This window comes from Lathamus discolor, chromosome 16 (genome assembly GCF_037157495.1).
Source record: "Lathamus discolor isolate bLatDis1 chromosome 16, bLatDis1.hap1, whole genome shotgun sequence".
Classification (NCBI taxonomy): Eukaryota; Metazoa; Chordata; class Aves; order Psittaciformes; family Psittacidae; genus Lathamus; species Lathamus discolor.
The window spans coordinates 844,846-859,825 of record NC_088899.1 but is presented as its reverse complement, the minus strand read 5'-3'; the positions used below and the strand labels follow the sequence as shown (position 1 = coordinate 859,825).

At 46.7% G+C, this 14,980-nt stretch overlaps 1 protein-coding gene across 1 annotated transcript in view; it reads right to left on the bottom strand.

Annotated features, from left to right (window-relative positions):
- KAZN (kazrin, periplakin interacting protein) overlaps positions 1–14,980 on the bottom strand; it is a 171,330-nt gene that overhangs the window by 89,264 nt on the left and 67,086 nt on the right. The window lies entirely within an intron of this gene.

Sequence of the window (14,980 nt, the reverse complement as noted above, 5' to 3'; positions counted from 1 at the left end):
TGTAAGGAGCAATGGGGAGGGGGGCTGCGCCAGGGGGGTGCTGTGAGAGGGAGATACAAAGAGAAGGGGTGCTGTGCAAAGGGGGGTGCACCCCCTACCTGTAATCCCCCCCCCCCCAGCTGCTCCTTCCTGCCAGGGGGTGGGGGAAGCCCTGTGGCAGCGCTGCATTTGTAGCAAGACCCTCCAGTGCCCCCCCTCGGGAAGTTTAGGGGCACTGCGGTGAGTGCTGCAGTGCCCGCAGCCCATGTGCTGAAACCGCTGCTCAGCCAAGTGTCTTTCTGGTAACTGGGTTCAGGTTCACCCTAAAAGGTGCATCCCCACCAGCAGGTGGAGGTGAAATGGGCTCCAAAACTCCCCCTGGAAGGACTGGGGGGGGGAGGGTGTGTGTCGGGGGGGGAAGAGCAACCTGTATGCTGTCAGTGCGATAATGCGAGAGCCCTTACGCTGATGGTTCATGTGGCACAAACCCAGGGTGAAAAATGGAGAATGATTTGGTATCATCGCTGGCGACTGCTAGAGGGAGCGCTGATGTTTCCCTATCAATGCCTCCGAGAGATCCACTTGCGTGTTTGCCAGGGCCTGGGCTGCAGCGAGCCCGCAGAGCTGCATCCTGAGCATCCTCAGCAAGGCAGCGGTGCAGGCAGGCTCCGTCCCCGCCGCAGTGAACCCGTGCTGCTCTGCAAACCTGCATGGCTGCACCATCCCCGCTTCTGAAAGCCACAGGCAGCAGCACTGAGTGGCTTTGCCTGAGCCATGTGCGCCTCCAAAAGTTCATAAAGGGGGTTTAGGAACTGGGTGGGTTTAGGAACAGTGTGGGCCCTGCAGAATGTCAGTGGGTGCAGGAAGCAGAGCCGGTGAGGAAGGGCTCTTACCGAGGGAAAAGCCAGAGAAAATCACAATCCTTAAGGAAAGGGAGGGAAACAGTCCTGCCTGTGTTATAAACCCTTCAATTTTTGCCTAAGCTCAGGCTTTTGGCTGAACCCACTGAGAATTTGGGGCAGTTCCTTGAACCTGAAGGATGCCCTTCTGCACCACTGCTGGTAATGCAGAGACCTTAGCCAAAATGCAGTAAAAACCATAGAAAAGGGTTCCTCACTCAGTGAGCTGCAAAGAGAATAACACTGGGAGAGGCTTGAGGTGGGATAAAGCAGCAGCATGTCACTGTCCTACAGGGACTGTCCCCAGGGAGTGCTGGGATTTGGCTCTGCAGAAGCAGAGGGGGTTGGCTTGAGTGTCCCCAGACAGCTTTTAGGAACAGGTATCAGGTAAATCTATCATGTCAGCTGAAAAACCACACTCAGATCATCCCTGGTCCCCCCAAACCCCAGACCTGATCAGGATCGTGCTTATAGCCGGCTCTCCAAGAGTGAAAAGGACGAAGTCCTTGTCAAGCAGCATCTAGACCTTGTAATCTGTAAAAGGATTTTGCAAACCGAAGATAATCCAGTATTTAGATACATGGTATGGTGGATTTTGAAGGGAAAGTTATTTTTCACTGAGAGTTTCCAGCAGTGTCTGCAACCCAAGCACTAGTGCTGGGCAAGGGCACTTGAAATACCAGTGGGAAGGTCTGTTTTCCTTAATGAATTCCCAATGGGTGGACAAACAACCCTCAAGGAGAATTTGAGATTCTTTCTTCATCATCTATGCAGCCATCCCTGAATGAGATAAAGTCCTTTAAGTGTATATAGAAACTGAATTCTAATCAAATAAATGCCCTGTTTCATGCCTTATTTGCATGAGTATTTGCTGCAAACTGTGCTTGCAAATGAGAGAATTATGGATGTAACCAGATAACCTGAATGTGCAAATGCAGTAGCATATATGCAAAACTTTGTCATTGCACTTGGAGAAAGTGTAAGCTTCAGCAAAAGAAACTCAGATTTAAAGTTCTGGCACATTATTTTTATCATAAAAAATCACGTAAAAGCTGATTGAGCCCTCCAAGAACACATTCAGCTGCTGAAGCAAAGTCCAAACTGTGCTTCTAGATCTAACCTTAATAATGGACCAGTTGTGTTGCTATACTGGCAGTGCTGGAAACTTTAATTTACCAACGCAAGAGAATTTCTGCATTAGCAAGTGTGCTATTTAAAAAAAATGCTGCTTAAAGTTGGCTGTGGACTCATCCATAAATTAATAGCCTGCTATAAAAAATCTGCCTTATTACTTCAAGTCCGTTTATAGAATCACAGAATGGTTTGGATTGGAAAGGACCTTAAAGCTCACCCAGCTCCCACCCCTGCCATGGGCAGGGACCCCTTCCACTGGAGCAGCTTGCTCCAAGCCCCTGTGTCCAACCTGGCCTTGAACACTGCCAGGGATGGGGCAGCCACAGCTTCTCTGGGCACCCTGTGCCAGCGCCTCAGCACCCTCACAGGGAAGAGCTTCTGCCTTATCTCCAACCCAAACTTCCCCTGTTTCAGTTTGAACCCATCACCCCTTGTCCTATTGCTACAGTCCCTGATGAAGAGTCCCTCTCCAGCATCCTTGTAGCCCCCTTCAGACACTGGGAGCTGCTCTGAGGTCTCCACTGTTCTCCAGCCTGAACAGCCCCAATGTTCTCAGCCTGCCTACATACAGGAGGTGCTCCAGGTCCTGATCATCCTTGTGGCCTCCTCTGGACTTGCTCCACCCGCTCCATCTCCTTCTGATGTTGAGGACACCAGCACTGCGCACAGTGCTGCAAGTGGAGTCCCATTACAGCAGAATAGAGGGGCAGGATCACCTCCCTGATCTGCTGCTCATGCTCTGGGGGGGCAGCCCAGCACACATTGAACCCTGGCCATGTTCAGTTTCTTGTTTGATATTCCCCTAAATATATCTTGGAAGATTTTCTCCCCTTCCCCAAACCTCCCCCAACCCTCACCGGGGGTCAGCTGGGTCCGTTTAAAACTGATTCTGATCTTTCAAAGCAGGATTTGATTTCTCCAATCTTCCGCCTGGAAGGAGTGCAGAGCGTCAGCATCCTGAGATACCAGCTGCCAGAGCTCAAGGTGGGTAGAAAATGAGGGGTGCAGGCACAAGGATGGGTCAGCAAAGGTGTTCCCAGAGTGCTCTAATAGCAATAACGCCTTGAAGAAGGATTAAAACATTAAAAATATCACTAGGGTGGACGTTCAAAGTACCTGAGGGTTATTTTGGGTTGTGCTGATTCTTACTCCTTTGCTGACATCCTCAAAGTTGGGATGAAATGAAGCATTAGGAAATGAACTGGGCCTCGTTCCCTTTCTCCTGTTAGTTTTTAATTAACGAAAAATTAAATTAAAAGCTAATTAAATGGCCAAAATTAGAAACCTATTATTTCCCCAAATCAATTTGCCTTTTCTTTTTTTCCTTTTTTTTTTTTCTTATTTGCAGCTTTTCCCAGGCAGCAAGTCCATGTCCCTGCAGGATTGGAATCTCTGCCCATGCAGATGAGGCACAGCGAGGTCAGGAGTATTTCCTAAGGACACACAGGAAACCCAAGTCAATAAATCTCAAATCTCCATTCAGCTCCAGCTTCTTTTCAGGTGGTGCAAGGGGGTAGCCTTGAAAACCTGAAAACATCCCTCAATTTTGGGCAACATGTTCCAGCAGCAGCATCACACCCAGGCAGGGTATTCCACAGGAGCATATAGATGGCATAAACACGGATGGAGATTTGAGGTTACTACCCATCATCTTCACTCGTGTTTCAACCTAAACAGTGCAGTAATGTGAGAAGGTTTACGAGATGGAAAAGGGCTGAGTAGCACACGAGTACTATTCAAGCCTCCCAAACACTTTAATTTGCTATTCAGATTACCACTTCTTATAGTTTAAGATGTACAATATGCAAAGGAACCAGTTTAACTAAATGGGGAAAGCCTTTTGTGTTAAGGTTGAACGCAATCTAATACAGTCCTTTGACTCAATTCGATTAAATCCTTTCTTTTCCAATTAAATAATCAGCCTGAATTTAATAAAACTGAATTTCAGTGTGTCATCCTGCAGAATGATGACCTCTGGGATGCTGCAGGCTTATGTAAATTCTGTTGATCGTTTTTTATCTGCTTGTGCTCACTTCCTCCCCCAAAAATTGCCTTCTGTCTGTATATTTACATTAATTCCTCATCTGCTCCATGTATCTCTGTTTGCAGTAACAATTCCAGTTGAAAGGGCTGCGGGTATCAACAGCTTCCTTCAGCACATCCTTTAAAATGGACCTTCTGTGATGGGATAAAACATTGCCAAAGGCAGGGTTTTTCCTCTGTGCCTCTGTTTTGTTACACCCTGGCACGTCGAAGCGCAAACAGCAGCAGTTTGGCACCTTCCAAATGTCACCAGAGACATCTGTGGGGCCATTCATCAGCAAAGAAAAACTCACCAAGAAAATCCAACCCAAGCGACCAGCAAACTTCAGCAGCAAAAAATACAGCGTGCCCTGGGTTCAGTGTCTCCTGTAGCACATCTCCACTAAGTAATTCAATCAAAGTCACAATAGTTGCTCATGTGTACAGTTTTCTTTATCCCCCTCTGCAAAGGTCACATTTTTGTGTATTTATAACTGCATTTGACTCCTCACTTCTCTCTCTTAACACTGGAAGACACACTGGCACAGGGTACCCAGAGAAGCTGTGGCTGTCCTATCCCTAGCAGTGTTCAAGACCAGCTTGGACGGGGCTTGGAGCAAGCTGCTCTAGTGGAAGGTGTCCCTGCCCATGGCAGGGGTTGGAACTGGATGAGCTTTAAGGTCCTTTCAAACCCAAACCATTCTGGGATTCTATGATTAAAACATGGAACCCCTGCTGGAATATAGAGCAGCATCTTAACACAACCCTTACTGACTGGGGCAAGTCCAGAGGAGGCCACAAGGATGCTCAGGGGCTGGAGTACTTCCCGTATGGAGAGAGGCTGAGAACTCTGGGGCTGTTCAGCCTGGAGAAGAGAAGCTGCGTGGAGACCTCAAAGCAGCTTCAAGTGTCTGAAGGGGGCTACAAGGATGCTGGAGAGGGACTCTTCATCAGGGACTGTAGCGATAGGACAAGGGGTGATGGGTTCAAACTGAAACAGGGGAAGTTTGGGTTGGAGATAAGGCAGAAGCTCTTCCCTGTGAGGGTGCTGAGGCGCTGGCACAGGGTGCCCAGAGAAGCTGTGGCTGCCCCATCCCTGGCAGTGCTCAAGGCCAGGTTGGACACAGGGGCTTGGAGCAGGCTGCTCGGAGCAGGCTGCTCCAGTGGAAGGGGTCCCTGCCTGTGGCAGGGGTTGGAGCTGGATGACCTTAAGGTCCTTTCCAACCCAAACTTGTCTATGATTTTATGATGTGTTAGTGCTGCACAGTAGCTGAAATGCTGCTGCTTTAGTTAATAAGTTATTAAACCAGGATTAAAGAGAGCTAATGATGGAGAGGTTAAAAATGTAGCTGAACAGTCTGGTTTTCCCTGCAATGCTGCAGTGCCCCATCTCCATTTCTACACTGATGAAAGGGTCCCAGTGACCTTCCTGTGCTGCGCATCCCCCAGGACTATGAAAACAAACCCATTAATGTTTATAAAGTGTCTCAGACTGGGGGAATTACATCACTGCAGCGAGATAGAAGCTTAATGGATCAAAACAAACCCCAGAACCAGCCCCTCAGCTTAGGTACGTTTCAGTTACCTGGCGCAAGCCTTGAGGGATCCCGCTGAGATGGAATAATTGAGTGAAAAATGTGATCCCGGAGATTTTTCTCCTGTAAAGCCATTCTCCGTTAATAGGAAGCAGATTTCTAGACCCCTTACAAACAAATGACTTCCCCAGCATATTTTACAGCTGAGTGCATCTATGGCACCAGTCTTTCTACATGGCCCTATTAAAGCCAACATTTGTTTAATGAATTACAGCATTCCAATGAATCTGTGTATGTTCTGCTTGTATTTAAATGTTTACAGGGAAGACGTCAGCAGACAGCTTTTCACAAGCAAGTACTGGTGTCAGTGATGAGCTTCTGCTGCAAGGTACCCCAAACTTTGAACATCTCTTGGTTTCTGCCTTTGTGACTACTGGGGGCAGTTCATTGCTGTTTAGTTAGATAAAACTGTAAGTGCAGTTACCCAGGAGCTTTAGGATTTCTGCTTAATATAAAACTGTTCAGATTTACTGCAAATTTCAGGGCGTTTCTCCCCATTAATGAATCACAGAATCCCAGACAGGTTTGGTTTGGAAGGGACCCTAAATCTCATCTGGTTCCAACCCCCTGCCACAGTCAGGGACACCTTCCAGTAGAGCAGCTTGCTCCAAGCTCCATCCAACCTGGTCTTGATGATGAACCACATCTATCACCTGAGAGATAGAAACCATTGCACAGCTCCCACCTGGCTGGGGTTGGTCTGTGCAACTGAAAGGTGAATTAAGCCATTACTCCCACAATCAAACACAGCTGACCTGCTGCAGCCATTTCCAAAATGCTTCATCTCACTACACAAACCTCAACAAAAATCTAACACTGCTCCACCCTCCTGTTTTAACATATCCCTCACTACAAACTATGCATGAAGTGCTTCTCTTCATGGCATACAGAACAGTGACCATGGTGCTGTGATAATTTAGCGTTCTTGCACAGATACCTCTGTGCTCACCCCACCCAGGAGCAGGTCTGCTGGGTTGTTCCTACATAGGTGCTGTAGGTCTTGCTGAGAGAAGGGGTGAGCCCCAAACATGCATCCATGTGAGCAGAGCTGCCTGGTTATACTTTGATGCAGAAACTGTTTTCATTGCAGTTTGGGCTAAAATATCCATAAGGATACTAATTTTTTAGCATTGACCAAGTGCAAGGGCCACTTGATCTGAAGCGTTCCATAGCTATGAAGGATGAAAAAGGATGCAGAAGGATGCTCTGCTGTCTGGCACTGGCTCCTCCAAGTGGTTTCAGTGCTGAGCTGCCTGGGTGCTTGCAGCTGGCTCAGCAAAGTACAGGACCTCTGGCCATGGTGAGTAGATGGAACACTAGCAAGTCATGGAAACCCACAAGTGCAGCCAGGGATTACAAAGGAGCTCAGCAGCATGCAGTGAGAATGCACTATCAGGAGCAAAAAGAGTGAGTGTGGACCCAAACATGCACACTTAGTACCTACACACTTGGCACGCAGTGAAATCTGCAAGCCAGTTCTTTAAAACTGCTTGGATTTCACTAATAACTTCTCATAAAAGAACAGAGAAATAGGGAGCAAAGAGAAAGGACTCCAGGCTAAGCCTGTGTGAAGTTCCATTTCCCCACCCTATCCCTCAGGAAGACCGAATTTAGGTTCTTGCAGAACTGCAGGGGTGATTTGGGAGATCAGGTCCCACTGACTTACTGCAAGACATTATCTGCCCTCTTTGGGAAGGGAGGAATGGGAAGGCTGCAGAGACATTTGCTCTGTGGACCCCATTTACCTGCTGTTCAGACACTGTTAAAAGGATCATATAAAAACTGAAATGAATAGGGAGATCCTGAAGCACTTCGATAGCAGGATAATAGCTGCCATGAAATCAATCAGCAGACAAATATATACTCTAAATTAGGTGTTAGTGGGACAGATGCAGGAAAGGTGATTATGGGTTGCCTCTGTGCTTCCTTTGGCAGCGATGATGACACATGAGGGTGGGTCAATGTACCCTATCATTAATACAGCATCAGTGTTCATCTGGCAGCTTCTTTGTCCTGTGAAGTCAATTCCTATGAAGATTTGACATTAGCAAGAGGCATGGTGAAATTCAGATGCCTTTGAATTTCCATAACCCTCTAGATGCTTTAGCCCAGTAGATCATAGGCAAAACCACTGCCTAAATTGGGCAGGAGGCAGGAACAAACATTTGGATGCATCCGTTTGAGCTGTAACCATAAATACCATCAGGAAAACAGTGGGAGAACAGCCCTTTCTTCCCTCCCCAGCAAACAGAACAAGAACCGGGGTCTGCAGGGCAGAGCACATAGGAAGAGTCAGTTAGAGCATCCTGGAAAAGGATGATGCTGGAGAGAAATGTTATTTTTTACTATACTGTTTGTGAAGCAAGTACAAGATAAGATCTCAAGTGTGGTTCAGGGCTCTAGAATAATCCTAAAATTAATGCGGAAATGGAGAGCTCCACAGAGTAAAGGAGGAGGGTTTTAGGATGCGCAGCGCAGCTTCCCCCGTTGCCAATTGCCACCCAGGGTGCCCATTACCATCCACAGAACTCCCACCAGTGCTTCAGGGACTGTACAGCACAATCTAGACAAGAGTGAAACTTCATTTACTCTTACAAGGCTACCCAAGGCAAAGCAGCTTTCCTTTTCATTTCAAGCTCTGGTGTGTCGACATCCTTCCTTGTTTTGTCAGCAGCACAGACACTGGGGGCACACCATGTTTGGGGATGGCCCTGCTGGCAAACCAGCTTTTGTAACAAAAGGCTGTGGCTGGGGACTATAGAACAATAAAAGTAGTTTTATTTCTTCTTCTTTTGCCTTGTTTTTATTTTTGAGATGGCACCAGCAGGGTGGACTAACCCTGTGCTGCACAAGGTTACAAATGGACAATTACATTCCCTACTAAAATATGAAAGCTCTAAGAATATACCTAGTTTCAGCATTGAGAAGGCAGCTGGAAAACTGGAGCAATGTTCATATTGATACACAGGACATGATTTATGCTCATGTTTTAAGTTTTCAGTAAATATTAATTGATTCTATGCATTCGGGGCACAGAGTGTACTTGAGGCCATCTCCTTAAGTGTTCATAAAGCAGATGGGTTGGAGACTGGGAAAGAGAACACTTTTTCAGGATTGAAATCCCTTTACATCAGACAATCCACAAGGACCTGATTTCTTCAGTTAGGTGGGAAAATGCTGCAGGCCTCCTTTCACTGGATAGCTCAAACTGTGTGTGAAGGGGTGCTGTGACCCAGCAGAAAAGGGCACCTACTGCATCCTACAGAACCCAGCAACCCTTTCCAGTTGAATGAGGAACAACTCCTTCATCTCTTGCCTGAAGAACTGTAGAGTTATGGTACTCTCACACAGTGCCACACTTGGGAGGAGCACAAATCCTCTTGTGATAGCAGTTTTTGTAGTGCTCCCACATGAATGAGGAGAGATGAGGGTTAAAAAACAGGGAATGCAAAGCTGGAACATGGGGGAATGGCTGCTTGACTCCAAACGGCTCAGCATATTTCCTACTTTAGTGCAGAAAATGGTAACAAACCCCCTCATTTTTAGGTTTTGTCTAAACAGGAGTTTTTTAATGAAATCTGCTGGAGGTTGATTTACCCTAATACAACCCCCAGCCATAGAAGGGCAGGGGACATGCTGCTTCTAAGAAAGTCCATTCAACTTCTGACACAGATTACTTAAAGCAAAAAGCAGCAACCAAGCCCCAACCACACAAGTGTGATAAAGTATCTCAGTATAAAATCAATACTGAGGCGATTAGCAGCTTTGAAAAATTCTGGCTCTAAGTCATCCCATGGCAGAGATCAAATGGAGGTGCTGTCAACTCACTTGGGCAGTTTACTTTGCTTCTGATATATGACAGTTAAAATGATCTAAAATGATTCTCATTATTCCTGCATTTTCTCCTTTTTCCTTTGGGAAGCCCCTGTTCGAGCCACCTCACAGGCAGCAGCATCACCTCCCTCGAAGCACTCCTCATCCTCAGGATGGCCCATGGTTGGGAAGCAATCCCCAAGCTCTCAAAGGCTTTCTTATCAGTTTTTATACTCCAGTGGAAAACTGGAGATGAGGCTGAGCAGTCAGTTCAAAGCCATTCCCCTTGGCCTGTCCCTACAGGCCCTTGTCCCAAGCCCCTCTCCAGGTTTCCTGCAGCCCCTTTAGGCACTGGAGCTGCTCTCAGGTCTCCCCTTCAGGAGCCTTCTCTTCTCCAGGCTGCCCCAGCCCAGCTCTCTCAGCCTGGCTCCAGAGCAGAGCTGCTCCAGCCTTCAGAGCAGCTCCATGGCCTCCCCTGGACTCACTCCAGCAGCTCCACATCCCTCTTAAGCTGTTGCTCTAGGGCTGGATGAGGACTGCAGGGGGGGTCTCCCCAGGGCAGGATTGAGGAAGAGAATCCCCGCCCCTGACCTGCTGCTCAAGCTCCTTTTGAAAGCCTTTGACAAGAACCAAATCACTGAGCTGGCAGGATTGTTGGCAGAGGGATTTTAAGGTGGTTATACATATAAAACCTATCGATGGCAATTAAACAGAGCAGGACAACTGCCAAGCTCCTGTGTTTGCTCACTGTCAGTAGGTTTTATGGATACAGAGATACATATCTACAAAGCCATTCAAGTGCAGTTAATTTTTCCAATACCCACTTTCTGTAGCTCGTATGAGGGCAATATGTTTATCCTATGAAGTTAGTGACTTCATAACACGCTACTTGGCTCTAGGGCAGGTTTTTGATTAACTTCCTTCTAGTACGTATAGAAAAATGAAAACTCTCTCCATCAAAACCCCAGCATGAAGTTTTGTCAGGCACCAACTGCAGTTTGTCATCCTGCCAGGGGTGGAACACGAGCTTGGGAAAATCTGGGACCTCAAACCTGATGGAGATGGTGGGAGCTGAGGTGTAGGAAATACGCCTCAGACTATCAGAGCTCAATCTGTCACAATGCAAAGATGAAGGGAAAAGGAAAGTTAAAGCATGGTACCTTTTGTAACAGACTCCTAGACTCTATGCTAGGATGGTGCTGTTGGAGCAAGTCCAGAGGAGGCCATGAGGATGATCAGGGGCTGGAGCATCTCCTATACAAAGACAGACTGAGAACATTGGGGCTGTTCAGGCTGGAAAAGAGAAGCTGCGTGGAGACCTCAGAGCAGCTTCCAGTGTCTGAAGGGGGCTACAAGGATGCTGGGGAGGGATGCTGCATCAGGGACTGTAGTGACAGGACAAGGGGGAACGGGTGGATCACAGCAGGGGGTTGGAACTGGATGATCTTTATGGTCCCTTCCAACCCAAAACATTCTGTGATTCTATGACCCCATGTTAGGCCAGACCTGCAGTGAGAGGGTGGTGATGCTCCATCCCTCAAACCCCTCACTGTCCAAAGGGTCCAGAACAAGCAGGAGAAGCGTTTTAGGACTATTTGGCTGATTTTCTTGCGTCCTGATGACACCCCATTAAAAGTAACGGTTCATAATCTGCACCAGCCCAGCTTGCCTCAAGATACAGATCTGCCTCATTTGCAGTTACATAATTATCAATTACCCTAATTCCATTTACATTAAATTCCAGGTTTTTTTTAAATAAATGTTATCTTCCCTGATGGAAAAAAAAAAAAGAAATAATAAAGCGACCTGGGTCTACTCCAGACTCCAGAAAGCAGCAGCATCATTATCCCCTCCTCAGATACAGTGTCTAGACACTTTCAATGAAAATATTCATTATTGCTCATTTGCATCTCTTTCAAGTCTAGAATGGAAATCAAATGAAGATGTCAAAACAACCGCTACCTCTGCCTGGGGCAAAGAGGAGACACAGTGACCCCAAAGTCCTTCCAAAGGTGAGCTTAGCTTGTGTGAAGAGGGAGCATCTCCAACATCCTCAGAAGTTTGTGCAGTGGTAGATGGAAGCTAAGCGATGAGAATCAGAGGGAAATAAAAGTGTGAGAATATGGATCTGAAATCTGCTTCTTTAAAGCGGGGAAAAGACCAGGAGCTCGGCAGCAAACCACCAAAACAGCACCAAACCCCTGCTCAGATGGCTTTATAACCCTGCATTATAATAGGCTTATAATGCAGGGTTATACAGGAGTTAGGGAATAAAGGATGAGTTGCGGCATAAATGAGTTAGGGAATTGGCTTTGATTCCCCTCTGCATTTCAACACTAAGAGAGGCTTTTATGTCCCTTAGTCTTACTGGAAAAACCTCAGCCTCACATTACAAGATGTGATGAAATACAGCTGTTAATCAGGATGGTGATAACTCATGTGGGTTTAGAAGAGACTTTTCCTGAAGACAAAGTACATTTTAAATATACTCCTTATTTGCTAGTAACAACATTTTCCATTAGCACATGGGAATATGTATTACACCTCAAGCACATGCTTCACTGAGCTTGGGGAATAAAGATAAAATAACTTCTTTCTAGGAAATAAGGATGAATAGTTAAAAAAAATAAAAAGTTGGGGAATATCCCTTTGAACTCCAAAGCAAATTTGCCTTTGTCATATTTGCATCTCTCTCGTGTTCTTTTGCTGTGCAATGGAGTTTTATTAGCAGGAACATTCATAGAAAGTGAATTTGAAGCCTGAATACCCATGGGAAATGAATTTTAAATCCACTTGCTGTGTGCAGCCACCCAACAAACTGGATCATAATTGTTTATTATACTTAAATATTTATATTGTTGAAGCACGTGTCAGATAAAAAGCCCGATCTGCTCCTGTGTTGGGCAAACACTCCCCGGTTACAGGAATTACCCCCATTCCCAGCAAACACAGATGGGGATGTGTGACCAGTTCAACCAGGCTCGGTCACGTACCAGTGGTGAGATGGCAGGTGGCACGTTTCAATGTCAAGAACATTGGGGTGGAGGGGTGAAAGATCCAAATGTTCCTGCAGTTTTCCAAGACTGAGGAAGCTGCAGTGCATCCACTCAGCGGCACAACTTCGCACGGGGTACTTGAAATAGAGTCAGGGATTTAAAGTCCATCAGAAACATCCTCATAGAAGCTTTTTTACTGCCTGTAGTCCAATGGGATGGACTCCAGCTCCCACTTGAGAGCTCAGATTTCAGCCCTCACAGCGCCTTTTCATTTACAATGGATTCTTACAGTTTCCATTCCCCTCCTCTGCTCCCCATTTGCATCTATAAATGCTCCAGAAAGCGGCACACAATGGCTCTGCCTCCCCCAGCAGATTCCTGGTGGGACAGTGGCAGCTCTGGAGCAGGAATCACATCCCTGATCCCCAGAGCAGTTACCATCCCATCCCTCAAAGACAGCAGCAGGAGCTCACTGTGCATGGCACCACTGCTCCCAGATCATACTCCTGCTCCAGAGGTACCTTTAGGATTTGGGGGGAAGAGATGAGCAGCACTTTCTGCAATAGGGGATCCCAATTTTGCTTGGCCATGTAGCACCCTACAAGTCATCTGTGCCCCACAGACCTCAGAACAAGGGGCAGGCTGCCCCTGCTTGAGCTAGCACCGACTGTGCATTGGACTTTGGAGAGGGTTTTCTTGCAAATACCAAGAGAAGTGTGTTTTCAGGGGTTGGAGGGAGGCAGAAGCTGGTTTCCACCCTGTTCTCCCAGCCCAGGGCTGCTGTCATCTCCTGGCTACCTTCCACCCTCCTGAGTGCACACAGTGATGCAGGATGTGGCCGCTCAGGTCACTCAGCCGTGCTGGGAACAGACTGAGGGGTGCCCTGACAACAGCCACGTTGCGGAGCTCCGACCGTGTCCAGCATCCAGGAGCAGCTCCTGCAAACAGCACTGCTGCACTCCGGCCTTTGGAGGAAGGGGAGGGAGCATGTCAAGACCAATCTTCCCTACGTTATTTTTCTCTATTGCTTCCTCGAATGCAATGAGGGAGTGGATTTTTTGTGATTATGGAGGGACAACAACAAGGTCAAATCCCTGCTGGAAACGGGGCTGGGCCATACACATTACACCACATATCAGAGCACAGGCAAATTACCAACTATTAAGGGCTGATGAACAAAAAGCCCCCATGAAATTGAAACTCAAGTTACAGCAATAAGGATGCAGAAGAGAGGAAATTGCATTAGGACACGCACTATGTTATAAATTCCCCTTAAACTGCATCCACTGCTGGGAGGAGGGGCTCAGAGCCACCCCCTGGAGCAGTGTCAGGTCTCCATCAGCTTCCTTGGCCCTTACATACAGCTGTGTCTTTTAATTATCACCCACTACAGTCAGAGGTGGGCTGCCTGTGTCGATCTGCATTTGCAACACATTGCAGTGCAACAGTTCCCTGCTCCTCTATAGCAATAGCAGGTCTTATTGACAATGTAATTATATGCCATCAATAATTATCAAAACTTAAATTACCCAAAGATGCTTGAAAGCTAAGCTGATACAGTATTTCATGGTATCTCCTTCCACTCCAGGCCACCAAGGTGATGCTGGTATCCAAGTGGAAAGCTGTAATTAGGTGAACATGAAAAGAGGAGGAATGTGATGAGGCAAACCAAGAGCAACCAGTGCTGGGGACCCTGTTCCTTGAAGCTGCTGCAGGAGGGGTCAGTGTCAGTGTCTGGGGGCACCCACTGAAACTAAATTGTTTCTGAGTAAGCTCCAAGCTGGTTTTGAACAACATTTGAGATGCAGCATGCTGGAAAGAGGAAGAACAAGAAATCAACACTGGGGAGGGGTACGATCTCATGCAAGGGGGGATAACGGCTCCATTGCTGGAGGGAGCATCCTCACAGTGGAAGCAAAAATGGGGACCCCCTCTGCCCAGAAAGCTCTGAAGCTAGGGGGGTACACACACAGCTCTGCAATACCCACATACCTCCACTTATAGCTTCTTTTATCAAACAAATAAATCATCATAGACTGGGTTGGAAGGGGCCTTAAAGACCATCTAGTTCCATAGGCAGGTTCACCTTCCACTAGAGCAGGTTGTTCCAAGCCCCATCCAACCTGCCTTAACATATAAAAAATATACTAATAAATACATATATAATATACATAATAATAATAGATTAAACAAAACCCATAAGCTAAATGCTACAAGCAGGGTCTATGCTGCCTAAGCCAGATACGATGACACCCTCTTTGCTTTCCACCACCATGGCAGAAGATGCAACATATCACAGGAGTGATGAAAATACAAGTGCTAAATGGGCTCAAAACACCTTCTCCAGGATGTTATTCTCTTGGTTACAGAGGAATCCAAAGTTGTTATTTATGGCTTGAAGTGGTTAACTTTATGAAACTGGAGAATTAATGACACTGAACTTCAGAACAACGACAAAGGATTAAAGGCACCTCAAAGAATGTTTTCTTAATTGTAGCCGCCTGCTACATTAAAGCTGCTATAGGAAAATTCATTTACAATT